At 38.4% G+C, this 10,771-nt stretch overlaps 1 long non-coding RNA gene across 3 annotated transcripts in view; it reads right to left on the bottom strand.

Moving 5' to 3' along the window:
* Positions 1-10,771, bottom strand: part of LOC116073850 — a 20,072-nt gene continuing 9,301 nt past the window's right edge. The window contains exons 2-4 of one of the 3 annotated variants that reach the window (XR_004111941.1): positions 7,321-7,431; positions 3,670-3,726; positions 2,146-2,356 (exon numbers count right to left, since the gene is read on the bottom strand). This is a non-coding gene — a long non-coding RNA (uncharacterized LOC116073850). Of the gene's footprint in view, positions 68-2,145; positions 2,357-3,669; positions 3,727-7,320; positions 7,432-10,771 lie in introns of those variants that run through there. The other 2 variants (XR_004111940.1, XR_004111942.1) reach the window with 2 other exon arrangements.

The raw sequence follows: 10,771 nt of genomic DNA on the forward strand, positions 1-10,771 counted from the left end.
TTATGCTCCCATTTCAGAACACGAGGTAAGTCAACATGACTGCTGCAGAAAAAGCTTTCACCCAGTCCTGCAACAGGGAAAATCCGCAATACCAGATAAGCTAACAAAGGTAACATACTACAAAAATTCCCAGTTTCTACTGCCAAGGAACTTAAAATTCCAAGGTCATTATGACAATTACTACACATGTGGAGTCAGGGGAAATCAGTGCAATTTTCTGTTTGGTTGGTTATATTTTCTTTTGATTTTTAGACAGGACTTGGTTATATAATAACCTGGCTGGCCTAGAAATCATTATGTAGACTAGGCTGGTCTTGAACTTGAAGTAACCCTCTATTCCCTCTGTTTCCTGAATACTGGGATTGTAATAAATAACCATGCTGAGCCTCAAAGTATAAAATACCTTATAAGTTTCAGGAAGTGTCTTTCTAATTGCTGCACACAATGGTAAACATTTCCAAATATTTTATTATATCTACATCACAGATTCTAACTAATCCAATTGTATAAGTATAGGCCAAAATAGGAAAGACTCATTGTATATCATTGTGACCAGTAGCAGCATTAACGCCAGTTCTACTGTGCCTCTACTCAGAAAAACAATCAGCCGGGCCCAATCATAACTATCCAAGAGTATATTATCACAGAAGGCAACATGAATCATTCCACAAAGCATGTTATGTCATCTACACAAAGCTAAATTATCTAAGAACTTAAGGCTCAAAGTTCTTTAAGCATTATCTCCATATCCCAAATAAAAAAGCTGGCAAACAAGATTCTAATGCCTCAAGCTAACTTTTTATTACAATAAAGCATATTTTTAAAATACTTACAGTTAGAAAAAGAACAACAAAAAAAGAATAAATGGGACAGGAGAGATAGTTAAAAGCACTTGCTGTTCTTCCAGAAGGCCTAGGTTTGATTCCCAGCACCCATGCGACAGCTCACATGTTCCAGGGAATCTGATATCCTCTTCTGGCTCTTTGGGAAGCAAGCATACATACGATCTATACACATTTAGACAAAACATCCATTCATACAACTCAAGAATAAACAAGCTGGGCAGTGGTAACATATGTCTTTAATCCCAGGATTTAGGAATCAGAGGCAGGTGGATGGATCTCGAGTGTTCCAAGGCCAGCCTGATCTACAGAGTAAGTTCTAGGACAACCAGGGCTGCTACAAAGAGAAACTCTGTCTTGAATAAACAAAAAACAAACAAAAAACCAAAACACAAGCAAAAAAAATAAAGGAGAAATAAATAAGAGTTGCCCAGACTTTCAAACTACCCAACATCTTTCCTTTGCCTAATCACTAGAACACTTTACACACTTTGCCTAATCACTAGAACACTTTACATATTTTGGCTTTGATCAAAGAACAAGAGACAGCCACACAGGGTGGTGTAAAATTATTAATTATTAATCTCATTACTTGGAATGTTGAGGAGGATGATCCTGAATTTAAGAGTAGCTTTTCAACAAATCAAAAAATCAAGGAACTGAAGTAGGCAATTAGACACCAGGGAATCCCTGAGAAGGCATGTGAAAAAGGAAATAAAAATGGCTGAAGCCGGGCAGTGTGGCACATGCCATTAATCCCAGCACTTAGGAGGCAGAGGCAGGTGGATTTCTGAGTTCCAGGACAGCCTGGTCTACAGAGTGAGTTCCAGGACAGCCAGAGCTATACAGAGAAATCCTGTCTCAAAAAACCAAACGAACAAACAAAAAGGCTGAAGAGCTATCTATTGCTTGGCAATACAACAAGAACATGTAGATTATCAGAATCAACTCAAGTTTCTCCTCCCAAGCCATACAGATTCTATGATTCAGTTTGACCCTTCTGAGCTCAAACTCCACCCCCACAGTAAAAGACAAAGACAACCAACTCTAGATAACTCAGCTCAGTAGGACTGGTCCAATACCATCACTACTCCCCTTGTATCTTTTTTAAAATTTATTATTTGTGTGTTATACATGTACATGTACATGTGTGTGTGCATTTGAATGAGTACATGTATGCAGAGGCTGGATTGTGTGTTATACATGTACATGTGTGGGTGCATTTGCATGAGTACATGTATGCAGAGCTGGAGGGGGACACTGGGCATCTTCTATGGCTCTCTTCTTAGTTTTTATAACAGGGTTTCTCACTGAATCTGAAGTTTACAGTTTCAGCTAGGCTAACGGACCGGGCTTCCAGAACACTTCAATTTCCACCCAACACGGAATACAAAAACATGTTTTATTTTGTTTGTTTGTCTTTATTTATGTACTAGGGATTTAAACTTAGGTCTTCTTGAACTTAATAGCAAGCACTCTTTCCCAAGAAGCCGTCTTCTCCGGAGTACCAAGCCCTTTCATAAAGTACATAGAAATGTAAAACATTAACCTAAACATTAGAACAACATACATTTAGTGGATTTTCAGAACATAAAAGCTTCTATTGGTTCCCAATAACACTAACATTATTTACGTATTTTGGTTCATCATAAGCAAGCTTAAATATTCATAAGGAATAAAATTTAACACAAAAGTTAGAATGCTATCATTAATCACAGTGTCTTCCATTCTTAAAAGTCATTAAAGTTATTCACTGGCTCTTGAGAATACTCAAGCTTCCTCAGGCCCTCATGCAAAGATTGCTGAGGCATCTAGAAGTAGGCATTTTTGACCAGAACACATCCAGCATTGTCCTTAAATACTGCCATGAAGATTATCTTATACTTCTAAGTCAAGCAGATATTGAGTAACCTATTATACTATAGTTCTTATATCTAAATTTTATAGTCTAATCAAAAAAAACAGTTCTATTAATATAAAACAGCAGTAGTGGCAAGTGTGATAGCTCACACCTTTTATTTCTGTGAGCTCAAGGCCAGCCTAGTCTACAGAGCCAAGGCTACACAGCGAAACCCTACTTCAAAACAATAAACACCAGTGGTTAGGGGGCTGGAGAGATGGTTTAGTGGCTAAGAGCACTGACTGCTCTTCCAGAGGTCCTGAGTTCAATTCCCAGCAACCACATGGTACCTTATAAACCATCTGTAATGGGTTCTGATACCCTCTTTTGGTATGTCTGAAGACAGTGACAGTGTACTCACAGAAAAAAATACATATATATATAATATAATATAAAGAAAATTAAAAAAAAAAAACAACCAGTGGTTATAGAAATTATTTTATGCCAATGTAAAATAATTTTATGAAAAAAAGTATTTCAAAGAGAACATAAGACATTTTCCTATAAAATATCCTTTCTTATTTTTTGAGTCCCTCAAAAATGGATTGCTATTTCCCTGTGGTCAAAAAACTTAAAAATTAGAAGTTAGTGAGTTAAGATAGGAGGCCAGCTTGATCTACATATCAAGTTCTAGGACAGCCAGGACTACATAGAGAGGCTCTGTCTTGAAAACAAAACAAAACAAAACAAAAAAACAAACAAACAAAAAACCAAGCAAACAAAACTTTAAGAATTCTGGGGGCAGAGTCAAGAGTTCTGTGAGTTAGTGGCCAGCTTGGTTTACATAGTAGGTTTCAGGCTCACCAGGGCCACAAGTGAGATTGAACACAGAAAGATCATGAGTTCAAGGCCAGTCTGGTCTACATAGGAAGACAAAACAAAACCAACAAACAAAAACTTTAAAAAGCCAGGTATGGTAGCTCATACCTATAACTCAAGTAATTCATGCTGAGGTAGGAGTCTCACCTCCAGTTCAAGGCCAGCCTGAAATAGAGTGAAATTCTGTTTAAAAAGAAAGAAAGAAAGGAAGGAAGAAAGGAAGGAAGGAAGGAAGGAAGGAAGGAAGGAGGCAGGCGGCCAGGCTTTAATCCCAGCTCCTAGGCAGAGGCAGGCGCAACTCACGTTCCAAGTAGCTAGAGATGTTACACAGAGTAACACTGTCTCAAAAAAGGAAAATAAAAACAAAAACAAAAAAAATCTTTTAAGTCAACTGATAATCTACAATAAGAAAATAAAATTTTAAGTAAGTTTAATGGTTTTAAGACAAAATATTCTATAAAAATAATTTTAAAAAGATGTTCTGGCTGGAGAAATAGCTCATTAGTTAGAACGACTGACTGTTCTTCCACAGGAAGTAGGTTTGATTCCCAGCACCCATAAGATGGCTCATGACGTGATGTAACTCTAGTTCCAGAAGATCTGATGCCCTCTGCTGGTCTTTACAAGTACTGAATGAATGTGGTTGGCAGACAGACAGACAGACACCCACATACATAAAAATAAATAAATCATTCTTTTAAAAGATGGGTGGTGTTGGTGGCACATGTCTTTAATTCCAGCACTCAAGAGGCAGAGCCAGCTGGAGTTTGAGGCCAGCCTGGTCTACAGAGTGAGATCTAGGATAGCCAGGGAAACACAGAGATACCCTGTCTTGAAAAACTCAAAACCTAGCCAGGCATGGAGGCACACGCCTTTAATCCCAGCACTTGGGAGGCAGAGGCAGGCAGATTTCTGAGTTGGAGGCCAGCCTGGTCTACAGAGTGAGTTCCAGGACAGTCAGGGCCACACAGAGAAATCCTGTCTCGAAAAACGAAAAAAAAAAAAAAAAAAGAAGAAAAGAAAAGAAAAGAAAAAAAGAAAGAAAGAAAAAAGAAAAACCCAAAACCAGAGGCTGGTGAGATGGCTCAGTGGTTAAGAGCACTGACTGCTTTTCCCAAGGTCCTAAATTCAAATCCCAGCAACCACATGGTGACTCACAACCATCTATAATGAGATCTGACGCCCTCTTCTGGTGTGTCTGAAGAAAAACCCAAAACCAAAACAAAACAAAGTTGTTCTTAAAATTGAGTGGAGGAAGGATTATTCAACAGAACCAAATCTATCTAATGTTTTTGAACTACTAGTTTTTGAACTACTAGTAGAATGACTACTTAAACTACCTTAATACTATAAGAAATAGCCTGACATACAAAATAATTAATTATCCATATTGGCTAAGAAGACAGGCAATAACAAATATTTTTTAAATCTTGCATATAAGCACTAAATTTAGACTGAGTTTGCCAATTTTTAAAATTTTGTTTATTTATTTATTTTTGGTTTTTTTGAGGTCTCTCTACATAATCTTGAATATAGTGGAACTCACCATGCAGACCAGGCTGGCCTCACACTCACAAAGCCCCACCTGCCTCAGTGTCCTCAGTGCTAGGAGTAAAGGCATGTGCCACCATGCCTGGATAAAAACGTTCATCTATAAAAAGCCGGATCGTGCATATACTATACTGGGGCTTTATAGCGCATACACTATCTACCAGAACTATTTAATCTATAACTACAATATGAAAGCAGCCACACACAATCTGTAAATAACTGAGCATGGCTATGTTTTGATAAGTTTACTTCAGTGATACAGTGATGGCTTAGTGGTTAAGAGCACCCACATCACAGCTCACAACCATCCATAACTCCAGTTCAAAGGATTCTAAACACTGTTCTGACCTCTGTGGGCACCAAGCACTCACGTGGTGCAAATGCCTACATGTGAATGAAACACTCATACAAATAAAATACATTAAGTATCTAGTTTTTTAAAAAGTTTATTCCCACTACATTGAGGGGCTGAGAGTGGAGAACTGCAAGTTTAGAGTCAATTTGGATTATGCAAAGAGAGACTGTCAGGCCTAGCATGCCACAAACACTTGCACCTCCAGCTCTGAGGGTTCTGTCACCCGCTTCAACATATACTCACACAGACACACATGTGCATAAACATACACATAAATAAGTATTTTTAAGTATTCCCTATAAATCTAAAGCAGAATCTACTTATAACTCAGTGATACAACCACTTTTCCACTCTTCAATAACCCCTAAAACTAACATATGTGCCACCCAGAAAAGCATATCAATGTCATTAGCAAGACACAGTTCTAGAGCCTAGACATAAATCAGTGAAATTAATGTAGCTTTCAAGATTTTATTTTTATGTATGTATATGTGTGTGTAGTTCCCTGAGGAGTTTAGAACAGGAATGGGGTCCTTGAGAACTGGAGTTATAGAAAGTTGAAAGCTGCCGGGCAGTGGTGGCGCACGCCTTTAATCCCAGCACTTGGGAGGCAGAGGCAGGCGGATTTCTGAGTTTGAGGCCAGCCTGGTCTACAGAGTGAGTTCCAGGACAGCCAGGGCTATACAGAGAAACCCTGTCTCAAAAAAAATAAATAAATAAATAAAAAAAAAGAGAGAGAGAAAGAGAGAGAGAGAGAGAGAGAGAGAGAGAGAGAGAGATAAAAGAATTAACAAATAAGAAGACAAGAGTGGTGATGTAGACCAGCAATCTTAGATATTCGGGAAGCTGGGGTAGGAAGATCATAGCCCAGGACACACTGTAAAACCTTATCTCAGAAGTAAGTAATAATCTCACACATGGATACTAAAGAGGGATTGCCACGACTACAGAGCTAGTCTGGGCTATTAATGAGTTCACACCATTTTTCACAAAAAAAAAAAAAAAAAAAAAAAAACCATAAATGAGTAAATGATTCTGGCATTTTTTTAATATTTTAAAAATATTGCTAGGTGTGGTGGCACCCACCTTTAATCCCAGCAATTGGGAGGTAGAAGCAAGCAGATCAAGACTAGCCTCGTCTACAGAATGAGTTCCAGGACAGCCAGGCTACACAGAAACCCTGACTTGGGGGTGGGAGGCAGCAAAACGGTTCAGCAGGTAAAGATACTTGCTGCTAAGCCCGAAAATGTAAGTTCAGACCCCTGACCAATGTGGTCAAGGAAGAGAACTAACTGTCAAGTTGTCTTCTGACCTTCATACCTGTGCTGTGGTACTCACATGCCTGCACACATAGAAAATAAATAATAGAAAATAAATAAATAAATAAATAAATAAATAAATAAATAAGAATGAATGATTTCAGCCAGACAGTGGTGGCACATGCCTTTAATTCCAACACTCAGGAGGCAGAGGCAAAGGCAGAGGCAGGTAGATCTCTTGTGAATTCAAGGACAGCCTGGTCTACATATCAAGTTCCAGGACAGGTAAAAGGTTATCAAGGGGCTAAGGCTATGGCTCAGAGCCAAAGCATTTGCCAAGCACACAGGAGGCCCTGGGTTCTATCCCCAATATCACATAAAGAGAGACGTGAAGAAAAACAGACACAGAAAAAACACTTGGCACACTGGTTATATACTCTCAATCACTTTAGAAATTACTAGAAACTTTACAAATATTTTCTAGTTCTGAAAACCTTAGTTATTTCTCCACAAAGAAAATATTTGCCATTATGGTAGGTGAAAAGTTACATTACAAATACTTAACAAATTCAATATTTAAAATTTAAGACTTACCGAAAAGGTCCTGTTCTGTTAGCAGATCGAGAATCTCCCCACATCTCTTTCTATGTCAAGAAAGCTTCAATAGGTAGATCTTTTTCCTACCAAATTCTAGCAGGGTGGTACCTGTATAAAATAAACCTTAAGTAAGTACTTTAGAACATGAGATATAGGCTAAACTACTTAATCCTTACTTGCTAATTTTATCAGGGATAAATATCAAGGATATTCTCAGAAGTCACTTTAAAATATATATATAGTGCTAGTGAGGTTTAGTGAGTTACAGGACTTGTCCCCAAGCCTGACAACCTGAGTTCAACTCCCTAGATCTATAAGATATTGAGAATCAACTCCCAAAATTTATCCTCTAGTTTCTTCAAACACACACACTTAAAAAAATCTTTTTTATAAAAATATTTTTTCAGCCTAGGGTGGTGGCACATGACTTTAATCCCAGCACACTGGAAGCTCTTGAATATCTATAAATTTAAGGCCAGTTAGGGATACACAGTGAAACACTGTCAAAAAAAAGTTTAGAGCTGTGAAATGAATGGTCAGCTAGTAAGTTAGCAAAGGCACCTGCCACCAAGCCTGACTACTTTCCCCCAGGACCTAAAGTAGACGGAAAGAACTAATTCCCATTTGTCCTCTGACTTCCACAAACATGTTGTGGTATGTATACAGATAACAACACACAGAGAACAAATTAACTTTTTTTTTTTCACCTAAAAATGTGTGTTCTGAGCCAGGCCGTGGTAGCATTTGCCTTTAATCCCAGCACTCTGGAGGCAGAAGCAGACAGATCTATGAGTTGCAGGCCAGCTTGGTTTACAAGACAAGTTCTAGGACTGCTAGAGCTATTGTTACACAGAGAAACCCAGTCTCAAGAAAGGAGGGCTAGGGAGAGGAGTGATGGAGAAAAGAAAAAAGTATGTGTTCTGACCCCCCAACAGTACCTCTGACCTTTATACAAGTAATGTAGGATGCAAAAGTGTATTCTGGGGTATTTTAAACTTCTTAGTGAACAAAGAATATTTCACTTCCAATAGTTCTTTCCTGAGTAGTTTTTTCAGCACTTATGTGTCCATTACTAGAAAGGACATCTTAGCATGAAACTCCTCCTCAGTCTATGTGACTAATCCTACACTATCTAGCTCAGTTAATCACAATACTTATTATCCTCACCAGTGATTGCTTTGAAGATAGGCATATAACCTAAATAAAGCTGAGAACTTATCTCCAGGACTTTTCTTGTAGCTATTGAAAGATCTTTGTGGATTTATAAGGGTTTCTTAAATGTGACATAACAAATAAAAGGAAAAAAATAAAGGGTACCATCAAAATTAAATACTTTGTACAAAGGACACTTGATGTCAAGAGAATAAAAACAAACAATCCACAAGTCAAGAAAATGGCTGACATGAAGTTTTCAAGGTCTTATTCAGCCAAAGAACAAGCAGTAATCATAGGAAAAAACTAAAGGGAATAAGGCAAGATAGCAAGGTGGGGTAAAAGTCCTTTCAGCATAAGCCTGACCACCTATATTCCATCTCTGGACACTACAGTGGAAAGAGAAAACCGTCTCTCAAAAGTTGTCTTCTGATCTCCACACACACATGTGGGATGTTTATACCCACACTCATACACATCACATACACTAAGAAATCCAATTAAAAATTAGGCTGATGAAAGGGCTCAATGGATGAAGGTACTTGCCACCAAGCCTGACAACCTGGGGCTCAAATGGGGTGAAAAGAGGACTGACTTCCAAAAGTTGTCCTCTAGCTTCCATGTGCATACACCCATGGCCACACCCACCCTCACACAAATAATTAAAATGTAAAAACCAAAAGAAAAGGTAGAGGCAGGCGGATTTCTGAGTTCGAGGCCAGCCTGGTCTACAGAGTGAGTTCCAGGACAGTCAGGGCTACACAGAGAAACCCTGTCTCGAAAAACAAAAAAAACAAAAAAACAAAAAAAAACCAAAAAACAAAAAACAAACAAAAAAAAAAAAACCTAAAAGAAAAAAACATCTTCAAAGCTTAGGAACATTGTATGGTATTTTATCTTCCCTTGTCCTTTTCCTCTTCAATACAGCAGTAATTCTGACCTTTAAAGAGTGCAATCTAGTTCTGAGCTCCTCTGTAAAAAAAGAGCAAACATATTCACAATTATTTTATTCTTTTGTTCTACTTTGTCAGATGGAAGGGGAGGAGTATCTGAAGAACTGATACAAAATCCTTGTTTCTTATTTCACCTAATTTAAAATTCAAACAGGAACCCGTGTCTTTTATCTCAGTACTCAGGAAGGCAGAGCTCTGTGACTTCTAGGCCAGCTGGATCAGCATGTTAAGACCCTATCTCAAAATAACAATAATAATGTTAATAATTATTATTCTTATTCAGAAATCCCTTGGATCTCATGGAAGCCTTTTTTTCAGGATTAATAAAAACTATAAGGCAAGCTATAGGTGCAGATATCAATGCTAACAGATAATGGGTAGGAACCAGGAGCCAGTTAAAGTACCTGGAAATCAGGCCATTCAAAAGCAGCGTGTAGGAGCTGGGTTTTGTCAGAGACAGAACTCAAGCTAGGACTTAGCTAGACTGACTCAGCCATAGGTGACCTTGAATGTCTGATTCTCCTGCTTCTAAATTCCCAGTACTAAGACTATAGACAAATTGCTTGCTATACTAGGCTCTCTCTCTCTCTCTCTCTCTCTCTCTCTCTCTCTCTCTCTCTCTCTCTCTCTCTTGCTCATGCTCACACTCTCTCTCTCTCTCTCTCTCTCTCTCTCTCTCTCTCTTTCTTTCTTTGTGTTTGTTTTAATTGTTGCTGTTTGATTTGTTTGGGTTTCCATTAGTCATGGTCTCACACTATAACCTAGGCTATCCTTGAACTCACTATGTAACTTAGGCTAGCCTAGAAACCAAGGTAATCTCCTGCCTCAGCCTTTGAACTATTGAATTACTACATGAATCATCACACCTAGTTTGTCTTGTTCTTGTGAAACAAGATCTCACTGGGACTCAAATTTACTATGAAGTCAAGGATGACCTTAGCTCCTAATCCCTTGGCCTCCACATTCCCAGAGCAGCTGAAAGCAGGGACCACACTACGTACAGGTAAATGATTTTGATAAAGCAACTAAAGAAATTCTCCAGCAAAGAAATCTATAAAAAATACTCCAGGCAAAAATACACAAAATCAAACAGAAATATAAAGATTCAACATCTTTAACACCAAGATCAATAGGTCAAGAATCTTTCAAAAAGGAGGAAGCACTTGGGAGGCAGAGGCAGGAGGATTTCTGAGTTATAGGCTAGCCTTGTCTACAGAGGACGGTCAGGGCTATACAGAGAAACCCTGTTGGGGGATGGGGGGGGGGCAGGATGAGTCTGATCTATATATCAAGCTCCAAGACATCCATAGTTACATAAGAAACCTACATAAGAAACAAACAGA

The sequence above is a fragment of the Mastomys coucha genome, unplaced genomic scaffold (assembly GCF_008632895.1).
Source record: "Mastomys coucha isolate ucsf_1 unplaced genomic scaffold, UCSF_Mcou_1 pScaffold23, whole genome shotgun sequence".
NCBI lineage: Eukaryota > Metazoa > Chordata > Mammalia > Rodentia > Muridae > Mastomys > Mastomys coucha.